Source organism: Triticum aestivum, chromosome 4A (assembly GCF_018294505.1).
Source record: "Triticum aestivum cultivar Chinese Spring chromosome 4A, IWGSC CS RefSeq v2.1, whole genome shotgun sequence".
Lineage (NCBI taxonomy): Eukaryota > Viridiplantae > Streptophyta > Magnoliopsida > Poales > Poaceae > Triticum > Triticum aestivum.
The window spans coordinates 490,564,821-490,583,924 of NC_057803.1; positions in this window are offsets into that span (position 1 = coordinate 490,564,821).

Here is a 19,104-nt window from a genome sequence, read left to right on the forward strand (position 1 = left end):
GCCGGCAGCCGCGCCGCTCCGCCCGGCTCCTCCCGCCTCGACCCCGGCCTCCATCGCCGCCCGGGCCCGCGCCCCTCTCGCCACCTCAAGGTCCGGCCACCGCGGCCATCGACGCTGACGAGCTTCCCCGGCGAGCAGCGCCGCCACCTCGGTTCGCGTGCCGTGAATAGTAAACCCTAGATCCGGAGGTTGTTTTTCTTCTAAGTCCTCGAAATTCCAGATCCATGTGCTCATGTTCATAGCCTCGTAACTTTGCATATGTAGCTCCGATTTGGGCATATAGCATATCAAAATGTTCATCTCAGAGAGTATATCATTTCATCTCATTGCATCATTTTCATTTGAGCTCATCTTGATGCCCAAAATGCTGTTAGAAGAGGGCTACTTGAGATAATTGTCAGATCTGCTACTCCATTTAGCTTTTTGTCATTTTTGCCATGATTATTGTGTGCATGATATGCCCCTGAGTTCTACATATGTTTTGTTAAGGGTTTTGTCATCTTTCCAGAGGTGCAACCCATGTTTTTTTGTGATGTGTGTGGTGACTAGCACAAGCTTGCAAAGTGGTGCACTTGGTAATTCTATTTTCAGGGACTTAGCAATTCCACTAAGTCCTTGATCTATTTATCTCATGATGCCATATGTTCATGTTGTTTCCTAGTGATCCGTGCCTCTTTTGAGGATGAATAGTAAGGATGTTATGTTATTCTTGCAGTGCTCTATCCATCCATGTCTTTGTTTGCAATTATGGAGCATCCTAACTTGAGTCAATCGAGCTCTACTTTTGCTACTTTGTGAATCTGGGCAGATTGTCAACTTGTTTGCAATTTTGCCGATGATGTTGTAGTTGATCCGTGCATGCTATGCTATTGTTCTTGCCATGTCTAGCTTGCATTTTGTGTATTCTTGATGGGTGTATGCTTAGCTTATCATGACGTGCACCGTAGTGAGTGCATCGAGCTCGTAAGCATGCCTACTTGAGTTATGTTTCAGCATGTGCCAGTTTTCACTAAGGCTGTGTTTGGTTGAGCTGCAGATTCTGAAAAAGCTGCTGTGGAAAAGCTGCTGTGAAAAAGCTGCTGTGGAAAAACTAGAAGCTGAAAAGTTAGGGTACCCCTAGCTTTGAAATTCACACTAGGGGAAAGCTACAGATTCTCAAAAGCTGCTTTGAACATTTACCCCTTTGGTTAGCTTTTAGCTTTTCAAAGCAGAAGTTGGTAAAAAAAGCTGAACCAAACGCAGCCTAAGTCTGAAAAACTGATTATGTTTTTGCCATGTTCACATGCTTGCAATTGCATTTTCTGATCCCTTTTGGCTCAAGGTCACTAAGGGACTTTTGTTAAGATCTTTGAGTAGCTCCATGCCATGCTTTACTTTGCCATGTTCAGGTCCTGTAGCATGTAGTTTTGATGCTCCGAAGTGTGCTACCTGATCTGAAATTCCAGACAAGTGTTAATTTCACTAAGTCTGAAATCTGTTTGTCATATGTATTTTTGCCATGATTGTTTGAACCTGTTAATGGATGAATTGGCCGTAGCTCAGTGCTAGACTTTTGTTAAGCATCATGAATGCAACCCTGCCATGTTTTTTGTTGTCATGTTTGGGTGCTGTGCATGTTCATCTCATTGCATTTAGATGGCTACTTGCTGTAAATCGCAGACCGGTGTCAATTTTGAATCGCTTGCCGTTTCCAAACCGTAACTCCGATTCCGGTGTTCTTTATATTGTTTTCAAGCGATTTCATCTCATTTTTCCAGTGGCACACTTGGATTTCCAAGTTGAGGCCAAGATCTTGCATTTCCTGTCATATCTTGCATATGCATCCCGCATTGCATCCCGCATAGCATATCATCTTTGCATCATCTTGTTTGATCCTTGCACGTGGTTGATTTGTGCCCTTGTTGCTTGTTTGTCTTGTTTTGGTAGAGCCAGGAGACGAGTTCGCTAACGAGGAGCCCGTTGAGTTTGCTTTCGAGGATCCAGTCAACTCTGACAACTATGTAGGCAAGATGATCACACCCTCGAAATCACTACTATCTTTGATGTTCTAGTGTGCTCGCTCTTTTGCTATGCCAATGCTACGATGCCTACCACTTGTTTTCAAGCCTCCCAAATTGCCATGTCAAACCTCTAACCCACCTTGTCCTAGCAAACCGTTGATTGGCTATGTTACCGCTTTGCTCAGCCCCTCTTATAGCGTTGCTAGTTGCAGGTGAAGATTGGAGGCCGTTCCTTGTCGGTACATTTATTTACTTGTTGGGATATCATTATATTGCCATGTTATCTTAATGCATCTATATACTTGGTAAAGGGTGGAAGGCTCGGCCTCTCGCCTGGTGTTTTGTTCCACTCTTGCCGCCCTAGTTTTCGTCATATCGGTGTTATGTTCCCGGTTTTTGTGTTCCTTACGCGGTTGGGTTATAATGGGAACCCCTTGATAGTTCACCTTGATTAAAGCTTTTCCAGCAATGCCCAACCTTGGTTTTACCATTTGCCACCTAGCCTCTTTTTCCCTTGGGTTTTCGGAGCCCGAGGGTCATCTTATTTTAACGCCCCCCCGGGCCAGTGCTCCTCTGAGTGTTGGTCTACCTGTCAGCTGCCGGTGGCCACCAGGGGCAACTCTGGGCTGGCCTACTCGTACCTAGGACAATCTGAGTGTGCCCTGAGAAAGAGATATGTGCAGCTCCTATCGGGATTTGTCGGCACATTCGGGCGGTGTTGCTGGTCTTGTTTTAACCTGTCGAAATGTCTTGAAGAACCAAGATACCGAGTCTGATTGGAACGTCTTGGGAGGAGGTCTATTCCTTCGTTGACTGTGAGAGCTTGTCATGGGCTAAGTTGGGACTCCCCTGCAGGGATTTGAACTTTCGAAAGCCGTGCCCGCGGTTATGGGCAGATGGGAATTTGTTAATGTCCAGTTGTAGATAACTTGAACCTTAACTTATTTAAAATGAATCAGCTGAGTGTGTTACCGTGATGGCCTCTTCTCGGCGGAGTCCGGGAAGTGGACACGGTGTTGGAGTAATGTTTGCGCAGGCTGTTCTCTAGTTTCTCGCTCGCGCTTTGCCTCCTCTTCTAGCTCTCTTTTGCGAATAAGTTAGCCACCATATTTTTGCTAGTCGCTTGCTGCAGCTCCACCGATATTTACCTTGCCTTACCTATAAGCTTAAATAGTCTTGATCGCGAGGGTGCGAGATTGCTGAGTCCCTGTGGCTCACAGATTACTATTACACCAGATGCAGGGCCCAATGATTCTGCTCCAGGTGACGCGTTTGAGCTGAAGTGGGAGTTCGACGAGGACTCTCAACGTTACTATGTTTACTTTCCTGATGATCAGTAGTGGTGCCCAGTTGGGGGTGATCGGGACCGTGTCGCTTGTTGGGTTATCTTTTATTTTGGCGCCGTAGTCGGTCCATGAGTGTTTGGATGATGCAATGTTATTTATGTACTTGATTGACGTGGCGAGTGTAAGCCAACTATGTTATCTCCCCTTTTTATTATCATATTACATGGGATGTTGTGAAGATTGCCTAACTTGCGACATATGCCTTCAATGCGATTATGCCTCTAAGTCGTGCCTCGACACGTGGGAGATATAGTCACATCGAGGGTGTTACAAGTTGGTAATCAGAGCCTTCCCCGACCTTAGGAGCCCCATTGCTTGATCATTTTTAGCGGCCGAGTTGTGTCTAGAAAAATGTTTTGAGTCATTTAGGAATTATATATCAGAGAGTTTAGGAATTCTTTTTACTTCCCAGTCTCCTCATCACTCTGGCAAGGCATCCTGACGTAGAGTTTTGACTCTTCTCTTCTCAAATTTCACTAAAAAAAATTTAAGATCACGCGGGTATCTTGGAATCGTTCCGATGGTTTTATGATGAGAACATTGTCTTGGTGCCTCCTGTCAGGGGTTTAGTGGAAGTGTCCCGGGGAGTTGAGCTCTGAGGTGGTATCGTCATAATTTTATCGTTGCAGTTCTGGAATACCTGAGTCTAGTACGCCGACATCGAAAATCTCTTTTATGAAGTTCGTTGGTGAGATAACCTCGACGCCACCCAGTATTGGGGCGGGAGTTCGGGAGTATCGCCATAACTTGTATAACAGATGCTTTTCGAAGGTTGAGGTAGATGGTTTCCGAAGGTTTCTTGGTTATGTGTTGAAGGATGGATACAGCTGGATGTAGGATTTGCTTGTTTGGGTGAGATATTATGCTTCCCCTGTATACCCAACACCAGATTGCATATCCGGAAAGGTTCGGGAGTTTCATAGGTGGGAATTCTAGTAGCTCTAGTTCTTCTTCCACGGATATTGGTTTCAGATTGGGATTTCTTACCAATTATTCATTCTTGATCCGTACCTTGTTGATTTATTTCTCTACCTTAATTCTAAGTGGCTTCTCAATTTATGGATATGTGACCATTTCAAGAGGAATGCATTCGTTCATTTTGTTCGGATGTGAAGACTATATGTTGCAATTTTCATTTCGTTGGATTCAGCTTCAATATTTTTCTATCAATGTGCTAATGGATGTCAACCTCTTCAGGATGGCTCCTCCAACGCGCACGACTCCGAATCCTAATCCACCACCACCTCCACCTCTCCGGAGGCATGGCAAGCTGTGATGGCCGCAACCAATGCAGACACACAGTTGATCATGCAAATTCTTCAAGAGCGCAATCAAGGCAACCAAGGGAACCAAGGCAACAATCAGAATCACTTTGCTACACTCAACCAGTTCCTTGCTAATGGGCCAAAGACTTTCAGCGATTGTGTTGAGGCAACCGATGCTGACGATTGGCTTGTGGATCTGTGCAAGCATTTCGAGTGCAATAACGTCAGGCCTGTGGATTTTGTCAAGTTCGCTTCCTTCCAACTCAAAGATCAAGCTGCAGAATGGTTCCAGCAGTACAAGGATTCTAGAGGTGGACGTGTTATCACCTGGGATGAATTCCGTCGAGATTTCTGAGCTCATCATATTCCCCAGAGCGTGGTTGAAAGCAAGCGTGAGGAATTCCGCAATCTGAAGCAAGGCTCTTTGTCTGTCTATGACTACAACAAGTTGTTCCAGAAGCTCGCCCGCTTTGCCAAGCAGGACGTACCTGATGAGAAGAGCATGATATACCAGTTCAGGGGTGGTCTCAGAGAAGAAATTCAGCTAGCTCTTGTTCTCTTCGAGCCCTTGAGATACGATGAGTTCTACAACATGGCACTGAAGCAAGAGGCTGCTCAATTGAGGTGTGATGCTTCCAAGAAGCGAGTCAGAGATGTTACTCCTTCTTCCTCTACTCAAGTGGCCAAGCAGCAGAAGTATTGGCTTCCTCCTCCTCTGTTCCGTCATCCGTATCAGCAGAAGAGCAAAGGTGGCAGTGGATCTTCCCACCCACCCAACCCTGGCTTTCAGAACAAGACTTCATCTCAACCTCCAAGATCGAGTGCTCCGTATCACCGTCCACTTTCAGAGGTCACGTGCAACAAGTGCCAACAGAAGGGTCACTATGCCAACAAGTGTCTCAACCAGAGGCGTCTTCCTCCTCCTCCTCCTGTCAGATCGGCAAGTACAGCTGTGGTCAAGCATAACCCCAAGCATGCCAAGGTCAACTTGATGAACGCAGCTCAGGCAGAGGACTCATCAGATGTCATCATGGGTAACCTTCCTGTTAATGATATTCCAGCAAAAGTTCTTTTTGACACTGGCGCATCACATTGTTTCATCTCGAGACCGTTTACATCTAGGCATGAATTGGTTTCGCAAGTTTTGCCTAGTCCATTAGCAGTTATCTCTCCCGGTAAGCGCATGCATGCTAACTCCATCGTTCCGGATGTTACTATCACCTTGGGTGACTACAAGTTTCTGGCTTCTCCAATGGTTCTTGGTGACTCGGATATTGATATTATTCTCGGAATGGATTGGCTTTCTAAGGACTAGGCTCAGCTTGATTGTGTAGCCAGGCAGATTCAATTGACTCATTCGTCTGAGGATGTAATTGTCTTTGCCGCTCGTGATGATACCATCCGTCTATTTTCTCTCAATGAGAAGGGTGAACTCGATGCTATCTCGCAAATTCCAGTCGTTTGCGAATATCAAGACGTCTTTCCAGAAGAGCTTCCAGGAATGCCTCCGCACCGGCCAGTTGAATTCGTTATTGATCTTGAGCCTGGCACGGAACCAGTGTGCAAATGTCCTTACAAGCTCGGACCTGAAGAGTTGAAGGAGCTGAAGAAGCAACTCGATATTCAAGAGAAAATGGGTCTAATCCGGCCTAGTTCTTCTCCGTGGGGTTCTGGTGTTATTTTTGTGAAGAAGAAGGATGGAATGGACCAACTTTGTGTTGATTATCTGTAACAACCCGCATGTAACTTTCCCAATTTGTACTCCAACTCTTGCCCTTTCCGGCGTTAAGTTATATTTGTTTCCTCGGGTTTGGGTTTTTGTCTCCGTGTGTTGTTGTCGTTGTCATGCATCTCATATCATGTCATCATGTGCATTGCATTTGCATACGTGTTCGTCTCATGCATTTGAGCATTTTCCCCGTTGTCCGTTTTGCATTCCGGCGCTTCGTTCTCCTCCGATTGCCATTTCTAGCTTTCTTTCGTGTGTGGGGATTAAACATTTCCGGATTGGACCAAGACTTGCCAAGCGGCCTTGGTTTACTACCGGTAGACCGCCTGTCGAGTTTCGTACCATTTGGACTTCGTTTGATACTCCAACAGTTAACCGAGGGACCGAAAAGGCCTCGTGTGTGTTGCATCCCAACAACCCTCTAATTTGGCCAAAAACCCACCAAACTCTGCTCCATATCCTAGAGCATTCGATCATGATCGCGTGGCCGAAAACCGCACCTTATTTGGACTCTCCTAGCTCCACTTATGCCTATAAATAGACCCCCCGTTATTCGGATCTCTCTCCCTCTCCGAAACCCTAAATCGCCCCGCCACCGACGGACATGTCCGCCGCCTGACCGGACACGTCCGCCGCCGCGCCCCAGCCAACCAGCGCCTGACATGTGGCACTTCGCCGCCTCTCCTCCGCGCGGCTCGGCGAGCCCGCGGGAGGCCCGCTCGAGCCGCCACCGGGCCAGATCCGCCCGCGCCGTGGGTCTTCCCCGTCGCCGATCCGCTCCCGCCGCCGCCCTTCGCCGCCTCCGGCCGACCCAGCCACCGCCTCGGCCGGCCATTGCCTCGCCCGTCCACCGCGCGCCACCGCGCCGGACGCCGCCGACCCCGCCGCCCGGTCTCCCCTCGTCGCTGGAGTCCCGCACCGCCGCCCCTCCACTCGGATCAAGCCGCCGGCCTCCTCCCCCGTTGTCGCCGGTGAACAGGAGCATGAACTCCGGTGAGCTCAGATCCGGCATCGGTTCGCGCGCCCGCGAGGAACCCTAGATCTGGGTTGACTTTTCCCCCTCTCCCCTAATTTTTATGCTAACTTTGACCGGCTATATCTCCGCATCAGTAGCTCTGATTTGGACATATAGTATATCAAAATATTCGCCTCGACGAGTACATCATTTCATTCCATTGCATCATTTTCATTTGAGTGCATCTTGATGCCCGAAATGCTGTTAGAAGGAGGCTTCGTGAGTTAATTGTCAGATCTGCTAGTTCATCTTAGACTTTTGTCATTTTTGCCATGATTATTATGTGTATGATATGCCTGTGAGTCCTACATATGTTTTGTTAAGGATTTTGTTACCTTTCCAGAGGTGCAACCCATGCATTTTTGTGATGTGTGTGGTGACTTGTGCAAGCTTGCAAAGTGAGGCACCCGGTAAATCTGTTTTCAGGGACTTAGTAGTTTTCACCAAGTCTGGGATTATTTAGTTCATGATGCCATATGTTCTTGTTGTTTCCTACTGATCCGTGCCTCTTTTGAGGATGATCAGTAAAGGAGTTTTGTTAATCTTGTAGTGCTCTATCCATCCTTATCTTTGTTTGCAATTATGGAACACCCTAGCTTGAGTCAATCGAGCTCTACTTTTGCTTTGTTATGAATCTGGGCAGATCGTCAACTTGTTTGCCATTTTGCCGATGTTATTGTAGTGGCTCCGTGCATTCTATGCCTTTGTTCTTGCCATGTCTAGCTAGCATTTTGTGCCTTCTTAATGGATGTATGCTTGTCTTTCCATGACTTGCACCGTGGTGAGTGCATCGAGCTGGTTAACATGCCTTCGTGAGTTATATTTCAGCATGTCCCAGTTTTCACTAAGTCTGAAAACTGATTATGTTTTTGCTATGTTCGTGTGCTTGTTAGTATATTTTGTGATCCCTTTTGGCTCAAGGTCAATAAGGGACTTTTGTTAAGCTTGTTGGGTAGATCCATGCCATGTCTTTCTTTGTCATGTTCAGGTCCTGTAGCATGTTGTTTTGTTGCTCCAAAGAGGGCTATATGATCTGAAATTCCAGACAAGTGTTAATTTCACTAAGTGTCAGATCTGTTTGTCATTTGCGTTTTTGCCATGCTTGTTTGAACCTGTTAATGGATGATTTGGCCGTAGCTCAGTGCCAGACTTTTGTTAAGCATCTTGTGTGCATCCCTGCCATGTATTTTGTTGTCTTGTTTGGTGGCTGTAGCATGTTCATGTCATTGCATTTAGATGCCTATTTGCTGCAAATCGCAGACCGGTGTCATTTTTGAATCGCTTGCCATTTCCAAACCGTAACTTTGATTCCGGCGTTCTTTATATTCTTTTGAAGCGATTTCATCCCATCTTTCTAGTGGCATACTTGGATTTCCAAGTTGAGGCAAGGTTCATGCATTTCCTGTCATATCTTGCATTTTGCATCCCGCATCGCATTCCGCATAGCATACCATCATTGTATCTTGTTGTTTGAGTTTGCACATGGTTGATTGTATCCTTGTTGTTTGTTTGTCTTGTTTGGGTAGAGCCGGGAGACGAGTTCGCTAACGAGGAGCCCGTTGAGTTTGCTTTTGAGGATCCAGTCAACTCTGACAGCTTTGCAGGCAAGATGATCATACCCTCGAAATCACTACTATCTTTGCTATGCTAGTTTGCTCGCTCTTTTGCTATGCCAATGCTACGATGCCTACCACTTGCTTGCAAGCCTCCCAAATTGCCATGTCAAACCTCTAACCCACCATTGTCCTAGCAAACCGTTGATTGGCTATGTTACCGCTTTGCTCAGCCCCTCTTATAGTGTTGCTAGTTGCAGGTGAAGATTGGAGGCCGTTCCTTGTTGGAACATCTTTTATTTAATTGTTGGGATATCACTATATTGCCTTGTTATCTTAATGCATCTATATACTTGGTAAAGGGTGGAAGGCTCGACCTCTCACCTAGTGTTTTGTTCCACTCTTGCCGCCCTAGTTTCCGTCATATCGGTGTTATGTTCCCAGATTTTGCGTTCCTTACGCGGTTGGGTTATAATGGGAACCCCTTGATATTTTGCCTTGATTAAAGCTTGTCCAGCAATGCCCAACCTTGGTTTTACCATTTGCCACCTAGCCTTTTCTTTCCCTTGGGTTCTGCAGACTCAAGGGTCATCTTGTTTTAACCCCCCCGGGCCAGTGCTCCTCTGAGTGTTGGTACAAACTAGAGCCCCTTGCAGCGCCACCTCGGGGAAACTCGAGGGCTGGTTTTAGTTGTACGGATTGCTTATCTGAGCATGCCCTGAGAAAGAGATATGTGCAGCTCCTATCGGGATTTTTCGGCACATTCGGGCGGTCTTGCTGGTCTTGTTTTAACCTGTCGAAGTGTCTTGAGTTACCGAGATACCGAGTCTGATCAAAACGTCTTGGGAGGAGGTCTATTCCTTCGTTAACCGTGAGAGCTTGTCATGGGCTAAGTTGGGACTCCCCTGCAGGGATTGAACTTTCGAAAGCCGTGCCCGCGGTTATGGGCAGATGGGAATTTGTTAATGTCCGGTTGTAGATAACTTGAACCTTAATTAATTAAAATGAATCAACTGAGTGTGTTACCGTGATGGCCTCTTCTCGGCGGAGTCCGGGAAGTGGACACGGTGTTGGAGTAATGTTTGCGCAGGTTGCTCTCTATTTTCTCGCTCGCGCTTTGCCTCCTCTTCTCGCTCTCCTTTGTGAATAAGTTAGCCACCATACTTGCTAGTCGCTTGCTGCAGCTCCACTCATATTTTTACCTTGCCTTACCTATAAGCTAAAATAGTCTTGATCGCGAGGGTGCGAGATTGCTGAGTCCCTGTGGCTCACAGATTACTATTACACCAGATGCAGGTCCCGATGATTCCGCTCCAGGAGACGCGTATGAGCTCAAGTGGGAGTTCGACGAAGACTCTCAACGATACTATGTTTCCTTTCCCGATAATCAATAGTGGTGCCCAGTTGGGGGTGATTGGGACCATGTCGCATGTTGGGTTCTCTTTTATTTTGGCGTCGTAGTCGGGCCATGAGTGTTTTGGATGATGTAATGTTATTTATGTACTTGATTGACGTGGCGAGTGTAAGCCAACTATGTTATCTCCCCTTTTATTATATTACATGGGATGTTTGTGAAGATTGCCTAACTTGCGACATATGCCTTCAATGCGATTATGTCTCTAAGTCGTGCCTCGACACGTGGGAGCTATAGTCGCATCGAGGGTGTTACAAGTTGGTATCAGAGCCTTCCCCGACCTTAGGAGCCCCATTGCTTGATCGTTTTTAGCGGCCGAGTTGTGTCTAGAAAAAAATGTTTTGAGTCTTTAGGAATTATATATCAGAGAGTTAGGAATTCTTTTTACTTCCCAGTCTCCTCATCGCTCTGGTAAGGCATCCTGATGTATAGTTTTGACTCTTCTCTTCTCAAATTTCACTAAAAAAAATTTTAGGATCACGCGGGTATCTTGGAATCGTTTCGATGGCTTATGATGAGAACATTGTCTTGGTGCCTCCTGTCAGGGGTTTAGTGGAAGTGTCCCGGGGAGTTGAACTCTGAGGTGTTGTCATCATAATTTTATCGTTGCAGTTCTGGAATACCTGAGTCTAGTACGCCGACATCGAAAATCTCTTTTATGCAGTTCGTTGGTGAGATAACCTCGACGCCACCCAGTACTGGGGCGGGAGTTCGGGAGTATGGCCATAACTTGTATAACGGATGCTTTTCGAAGGTTGAGGTAGATGGTTTCCGAAGGTTTCTTGGTTATGTGTTGAAGGATGGATACAGTTGGATGTAGGATTTGCTAGTTTGGGTGAGATATTATGCTTCCCCTGTATCCCCAACACCTGATTGCATAACCGGAAAAGTTCGGGAGTTTCATAGGTGGGAATTCTAGTAGCTCTAGTTCTTCTTCCACGGATATTGGTTTGAGATTGGATTTCTTACCGATTATTCGTTCTTGATCCGTACCTTGTCGATTTATTTCTCTACCTTAATTCTACGTGGCTTCTCAATTTATGGATATGTGACCATTTCAAGAGGAATGCATTCGTTCATTCTGTTCGGATGTGAAGACTATATGTTGCAATTTTCATTCCATTGGATTCAGCTTCAATATTTATCTATCAATGTGCTAATGGTAGTCAACCTCTTCAGGATGGCTCCTCCAACGAGCACGACTCTGAATCCTGATCCGCCACCACCTCCACCTCCTCCGGAGGCATGGCAAGTTGTGATGGCTGCAACCAATGCAAACACACAGCTGATCATGCAAATTCTTCAAGAGCGCAATCAAGGCAGTCAAGGGAATCAAGGCAGCAATCAGAGTCACTTTGCTACACTCAACCAGTTCCTTGCTAATGGGCCAAAGACTTTCAGCAATTGTGTTGAGGCAACCGATGCTGACGATTGGCTTGTGGATCTGTGCAAGCATTTCGAGTGCAGTAACGTCAGGCCTGAGGACTTTGTGAAGTTCGCTTCCTTCCAACTCAAAGATCAAGCTGCAGAATGGTTCCAGCAGTACAAGGACTCCAAAGGTGGACGTGTTATCACTTGGGATGATTTCCGTCGAGATTTCCGAGCTCATCATATTCCGCAGAGCGCGGTTGAAAGCAAGCGTGAGGAATTCCGCAATCTGAAGCAAGGCTCTTTGTCTGTCTATGACTACAACAAGTTGTTCCAGAAGCTCGCTCGCTTTGCCAAGCAGGACGTACCTGATGAGAAGAGCATGATATATCAGTTCAGGGGTGGTCTCAGAGAAGATATTCAGCTCGCTCTTGTTCTCTTAGAGCCCTTGAGATACGATGAGTTCTACAACATGGCACTGAAGCAAGAGGCTGCTCAGTTGAGGTGTGATGCTTGCAAGAAGCGAGTCAGAGATGTTACTCCTTCTTCCTCTACTCAAGTGGCCAAGAAGCAGAGGTTTTGGCTTCCTCCTCCTCCGTTCCATCAGCCGTATCAGCAGAAGAGCAAAGGTGGCAGTGGTTCTTCCCACCCACCCAACCCTGGCTTTCAGAACAAGACTTCGTCTCAACCTCCAAGATCGAGTGCTCCGTATCACCGTCCGCTTTCAGAGGTCACGTGCAACAAGTGCCAACAGAAGGGTCACTATGCCAACAAGTGTCTCAACCAGAGGCGTCTTCCTCCTCCTCCTCCTCCTCCTGTCAGACCGACAAGTACAGCTGTGGTCAAGCATAACCCCAAGCATGCCAAGGTCAATATGATGAATGCAGCTCAGGCAAAGGACTCGTCAGATGTGATCATGGGTAACCTTCTTGTTAAGGATATTCCTGCAAAAGTTCTTTTTGACACGGGTGCATCGCATTGTTTCATCTCGAGACCTTTTGCATCTAAGCATGATCTTGTTACTCAAGTGTTGCCGAAGCCGTTGGCTATCGTCTCTCTGGCCCGTCAAATGACATCTCGAGTATGCGTTCCGGATGTTACTATCACTTTGGGTGACTATAAGTTCTTGTCCTCTCCAAATGTTCTTGGTGACTCGGATATTGATCTTACTCTCGGGATGGATTGGCTTTCTAAGCACAAGGCTCAGCTTGATTGTGCAGCCAGGCAGATTCAATTGACTCATTCGTCTGAGGATGTAATTGTCTTTGCCGCTCGGGATAATACTATCTGTCTATTTTCTCTCAATGAGAAGGGTGAATTGGATGCCATCTCTCAAATTCCAGTCGTTTGCGAATATCAAGACGTCTTTCCAGAAAAGCTCCCAGGAATGCCTCCGCACCGGCCAGTTGAATTCGTTATTGAACTTGAGCCTGGCACGGAACCTGTGTGCAAACGTCCTTACAAGCTCGGACCTGAAGAGTTGAAAGAGCTGAAGAAGAAACTCGATATGCAAGAGAAAATGGGTTTTATCCAGCCTAGTTCTTCTCCGTGGGGTTGTGGTGTTATTTTTGTGAAGAAGAAGGATGGAACGAACCGACTTTGTGTTGATTACCGTCCAGTGAACAAGAAGACCATCAAGAACAAATACCCACTTCCCAACATCAATGAGCTGTTCGAACAACTCAAAGGTGCCCAAGTTTTCTCCAAGCTTGATCTCCGTATGGGTTATCACCAGATTCGCATTCGTGAAGAAGATATTCCCAAGACAGCATTCACAACAAGCTTTGGTTCATATGCATACACTGTCATGTCTTTTGTCCTCGCCAACGCTCCTCCGACGTTCTCTCGCATGATGAACTTCATCTTCAATGCCTACACCAATGACTTTGTTTTGGTCTATCTCGACGACATTCTGGTTTTCTCAAAGAACAAGGAAGATCATGCCAAGCACTTGCGTTTGGTTCTTGATAAGCTCAGAGAACATCAGTTCTACGCCAAGTTCTCCAAGTGTGAATTTTGGCTCGATAAAGTGCTTTATCTTGGTCATATCATCTCTGCCAAGGGCATTACCGTGAATCCTGAGAAGGTGTCTGCAATTGTGAATTGGGAACCTCCTCAGAACATGAATCAACTCCGCTGTTTTATCTTTGCGCAAGCTATTGCCGAAGATTCATTGAAAACTTTTCTAAGATCGTGAAGCCTCTCTCTAATCTTCTCCAGAAGCACGTCAAGTACGTTTGGTCTCTGGAGTGTGACATTGCTTTCAACACTTTGAAAGAGAAATTGATCACTGCTCCAGTTCTGACTCCACCTGATGAATCCAAGTCGTACGAGGTCTTTTGTGATGCCTCTCTCCAAGGTCTTGGCGCAGTATTGATGCAAGAGAAGAAAGTTGTTTCTTACACATCTCGCCAGTTGAAGCCTAATGAGAAGAACTACCCCACTCACGATCTCGAGTTGGCGGCAGTTGTGCATGCTCTTTTGACTTGGAGACATCTTCTATTGGGAAGAAAAGTGGACATTTTCACTGATCACAAGAGTCTCAAGTACATTTTCACTCAGCCTAATCTCAACCTCAGGCAAACTCGATGGGTCGAAATGATTCAAGAGTATAATCCGAGTATCGAGTATACTCCAAGCAAGGCCAATGTGATTGCTGACGCTTTGAGCAGGAAGGCTTACTGCAACAGTCTGATTCTTAAGCCTTATCAACCCGAGCTTTGTGAAGCTTTCCGCAAACTTCATCTGCAAGTTGTTCCTCAAGGATTCCTCGCCAACCTTCAAGTCTCTCCTACCTTAGAAGACCAGATTCGCCAAGCCCAACTTCTTGATGCTATGGTGAAAATGGTGAAGATTGGGATTGCCAAGAGTCAGTCCAAGTACAAGTGCTACCGCCTTGATGACAAGGACACTCTCTTCTTCGAGGATCGTATTGTTGTTATTCTTGAAGAGACTGAACGCAAGACTGGCAACAAGTCAATCAAATTTCTCAAAGTCAAGTGGTCACACCATTCCGACCGTGAAGCTACCTGGGAACACGAGGATCACCTCCGTTCTGACTACCCGGCGTTCTTTCAGTCCTAGATCTCGCGACGAGATCCTTTCGTAGTGGTGGAGTGTTGTAACACCTCGGATGTAACTTTCCCAATTTGTACTCCAACTCTTGCCGTTTCCGGCGTTAAGTTATATTTATTTCCTCGGGTATGGGTTTTTGTCTCTGTGTGTTGTTGTCGTTGTCATGCATCTCATATCATGTCATCATGTGCATTGCATTTGCATACGTGTTCGTCTCATGCATTCGAGCATTTTCCCCGTTGTCCGTTTTGCATTCCGGCGCTTCGTTCTCCTCCGGTGGCCATTTCTAGCTTTCTTTCGTGTGTGGGGATTAAAAATTTCCGGATTGGACCGACACTTTCCAAGCGGCCTTGGTTTACTACCGGTAGACCGCCTGTCAAGTTTCGTACCATTTGGACTTCGTTTGATACTCCAACGGTTAACCGAGGGACCGAAAAGGCCTCGTGTGTGTTGCAGCCCAACACCCCTCTAATTTGGCCCAAAACCCAGCAAACTCTGCTCCATGTCCTAGAGCGTTCGATCACGATCGCGTGGCCGAAAACCGCACCTCATTTGGACTCTCCTAGCTCCACTTATGCCTATAAATAGACCCCCCGTTATTCGGATCTCTCTCCCTCTCCGAAACCCTAAATCGCCCCGCCACCGACGGACATGTCCGCCGCCGCACAGGGCACGTCCGCCGCCGCGCCCCAGCCAACCAGCGCCTGACACGTGGCACTTTGCTGCCTCTCCTCCGCGCGGGCCGCCACCGGGCCAGATCCGCCCGCGCCGCCCCGCGGCTTCTTCCTCGTCGCTGATCCGCTCCCGCCGCCGCCCTTCGCCGCCATCGCCGCCTCCGGCCGACCCAGCCATCGCCTCGCCCGTCCGCCGCGCCGGACGCCGCCGACCCCGCCGCCCGGTCTCCCCTCGTCGTCGGAGTCCCGCACCGCCGCCCCTCCACTCGGATCAAGCCGCCGGCCTCCTCCCCCGTCGTTGCCGGTGAATAGGAGCACGAACTCCGGTGAGCTCAGATCCGGCCTCGGTTCGCGCACCCGCGAGGAACCCTAGATCTGGGTTGACTTTTCCCCTCTCCCCCTAATTTTTATGCTAACTTTGACCGGCTATATCTCCGCATCTGTAGCTCCGATTTGGACATATAGTATATCAAAATGTTCGCCTCGACGAGTACATCATTTCATTCCATTGCGTCATTTTCATTTGAGTGCATCTTGATGCCCGAAATGCTGTTAGAAGGAGACTTCGTGAGTTAATTGTCAGATCTGCTAGTTCATCTTAGACTTTTGTCATTTTTGCCATGATTATTGTGTGCATGATATGCCTGTGAGTCCTACATATGTTTTGTTAAGGATTTTGTTATATTTCCATAGGTGCAACCCGTGCATTTTTGAGATGTGTGTGGTGACTTGTGCAAGCTTGAAAAGTGAGGCACCCGGTAAATCTGTTTTCAGGGACTTAGTAGTTTTCACTAAGTCTGGGATTATTTAGTTCATGATGCCATATGTTCTTGTTGTTTCCTAGTGATCCTTGCCTCTTTTGAGGATGATCAGTAAAGGAGTTTTGTTAATCTTGTAGTGCTCTATCCATCCTTGTCTCTGTTTGCAATTATGAAACAGCCTAGCTTGAGCCAATCGAGCTCTACTTTTGCTTCGTTGTGAATCTGGGCAGATCGTCAACTTGTTTGCGATTTTGCCGATGTTATAGTAGTGGATCCGTGCATGCTATGCCTTTGTTATTGCCATGTATAGCTAGCATTTTGTGCCTTCTTAATGGATGTATGCTTGTCTTTCCATGACTTGCACCGTGGTGAGTGCATCGAGCTCGTTAACATGCCTTCGTGAGTTATATTTCAGCATGTCCCAGTTTTCACTAAGTCTGAAAACTGATTATGTTTTTGCTATGTTTGTGTGCTTGTTAGTATATTTTGTGATCCTTTTTGGCTCAAGGTCACTAAGGGACTTTTGTTAAGCTTATTGGGTAGCTCCATGCCATGTCTTTCTTTGTCATGTTCAGGTCCTGTAGCATGTTGTTTTGTTGCTCCGAAAAGGGCTATATGATCTGAAATTCCAGACAAGTGTTAATTTCACTAAGTCTGAGATCTGTTTGTCATTTGCGTTTTTTGCCATGCTTGTTTGAACCTGTTAATGGATGATTTGGCCGTAGCTCAGTGCTAGACTTTTGTTAAGCATCTTGTGTGCATCCCTGCCATGTATTTTGTTGTCTTGTTTGGTGGCTGTAGCATGTTCATGTCATTGCATTTAGATGCCTATTTGCGGCAAATCGCAGACCGGTGTCATTTTTGAATCGCTTGCCATTTCCAAACCGTAACTCCGATTCCGGCGTTCTTTATATCGTTTTCAAGCGATTTCATCCCATCTTTCCAGTGGCACACTTGGATTTCCAAGTTGATGCCAGGTTCATGCATTTCCTGTCATATCTTGCATTTTGCATCCCGCATCGCATTCCGCATAGCATACCATCATTGCATCTTGTTGTTTGAGTTTGCATGTGGTTGATTGTATCCTTGTTGTTTGTTTCTATTGTTTGGGTAGAGCCGGGAGACGAGTTCGCTAACGAGGAGCCCGTTGAGTTTGCTTTTGAGGATCCAGTCAACTCTGACAGCTTTGCAGGCAAGATGATCATACCCTCGAAGTCACTACTATCTTTGCTATGCTAGTTTACTCGCTCTTTTGCTATGCCATTGCTACGATGCCTACCACTTGCTTGCAAGCCTCCCAAATTGCCATGTCAAACCTCTAACCCACCATTGTCCTAGCAAACCGTTGATTGGCTATGTTACCGCTTTGCTCAGCCCCTCTTATAGCGTTGCTAGTTGCAGGTGAAGATTGGAGGCCGTTCCTTGTTGGAACATCTTTTATTTACTTGTTGGGATATCATTATATTGCCTTGTTATTTTAATGCATCTATATACTTGGTAAAGGGTGGAAGGCCCGGCCTCTCACCTAGTGTTTTGTTCCACTCTTGCCGCCCTAGTTTCCGTCATATCGGTGTTATGTTCCCGGATTTTGCGTTCCTTACGCGGTTGGGTTATAATGGGAACCCCTTGATATTTCGCCTTGATTAAAGCTTGTCCAGCAATGCCCAACCTTGGTTTTACCATTTGCCACCTAGCCTTTTCTTTCCCTTGGGTTCTGCAGACTCAAGGGTCATCTTATTTTAACCCCCCCGGGCCAGTGCTCCTCTGAGTGTTGGTCCAAACTAGAGCCCCTTCCAGCGCCACCTCGGGGAAACTCGAGGGTTGGTTTTAGTTGTACGGATTGCTTATCTGAGTGTGCCCTGAGAAAGAGATATGTGCAGCTCCTATCGGGATTTGTCGGCACATTCGGGCGGTGTTGCTGGTCTTGTTTTAACCTGTCGAAGTGTCTTGAGTTACCGAGATACCGAGTCTGATCGGAACGTCTTGGGAGGAGGTCTATTCCTTCATTGACCGTGAGAGCTTGTCATGGGCTAAGTTGGGACTCCCCTGCAGGGATTGAACTTTCAGAAGCCATGCCCGCGGTTATGGGTAGATGGGAATTTGTTAATGTCCGGTTGTAGATAACTTGAACCTTAATTAATTAAAATGAATCAATTGAGTGTGTTACCGTGATGGCCTCTTCTCGGTGGAATCCGGAAAGTGGACACGGTGTTGGAGTAATGTTTGCCCAGGTTGCTCTCTAGTTTCTCGCTCGCGCTTTGCCTCCTCTTCTCGCTCTCCTTTGCGAATAAGTTAGCCACCATACTTGGTAGTCGCTTGCTGCAGCTCCACTCATATTTTTACCTTGCCTTACCTATAAGCTCAAATAGTCTTGATCGCAAGGGTGCGAGATTGCTGAGTCCCTGTGGCTCGCAAATTACTATTACACCAGATGCAGGGCCCGATGATTCCACTCCAGGGGACGCGTATGAGCTCAAGTGGGAGTTCGACGAAGACTCTCAATGATACTATGTTTCCTTTCCCGATGATCAGTAGTGGTGCCCAGTTGGGGGTGATTGGGACCGTGTCGCATGTTGGGTTCTCTTTTATTTTGGCGCCGTAGTCGGGCCATGAGTGTTTTGGATGATGTAATGTTATTTATGTACTTGATTGACGTGGCGAGTGTAAGCCAACTATGTTATCTCCCCTTTTATTATATTACATGGGATGTTTGTGAAGATTGCCTAACTTGTGACATATGCCTTCAATGCGATTATGTCTCTAAGTCGTGCCTCGACACGTGGGAGCTATAGTCGCATCGAGGGTGTTACATTACCGTCCATTGAACAAGAAGACCATCAAGAACAAATACCCACTTCCCAACATCAACGAGCTGTTCGAACAACTCAAAGGTGCCAAAGTATT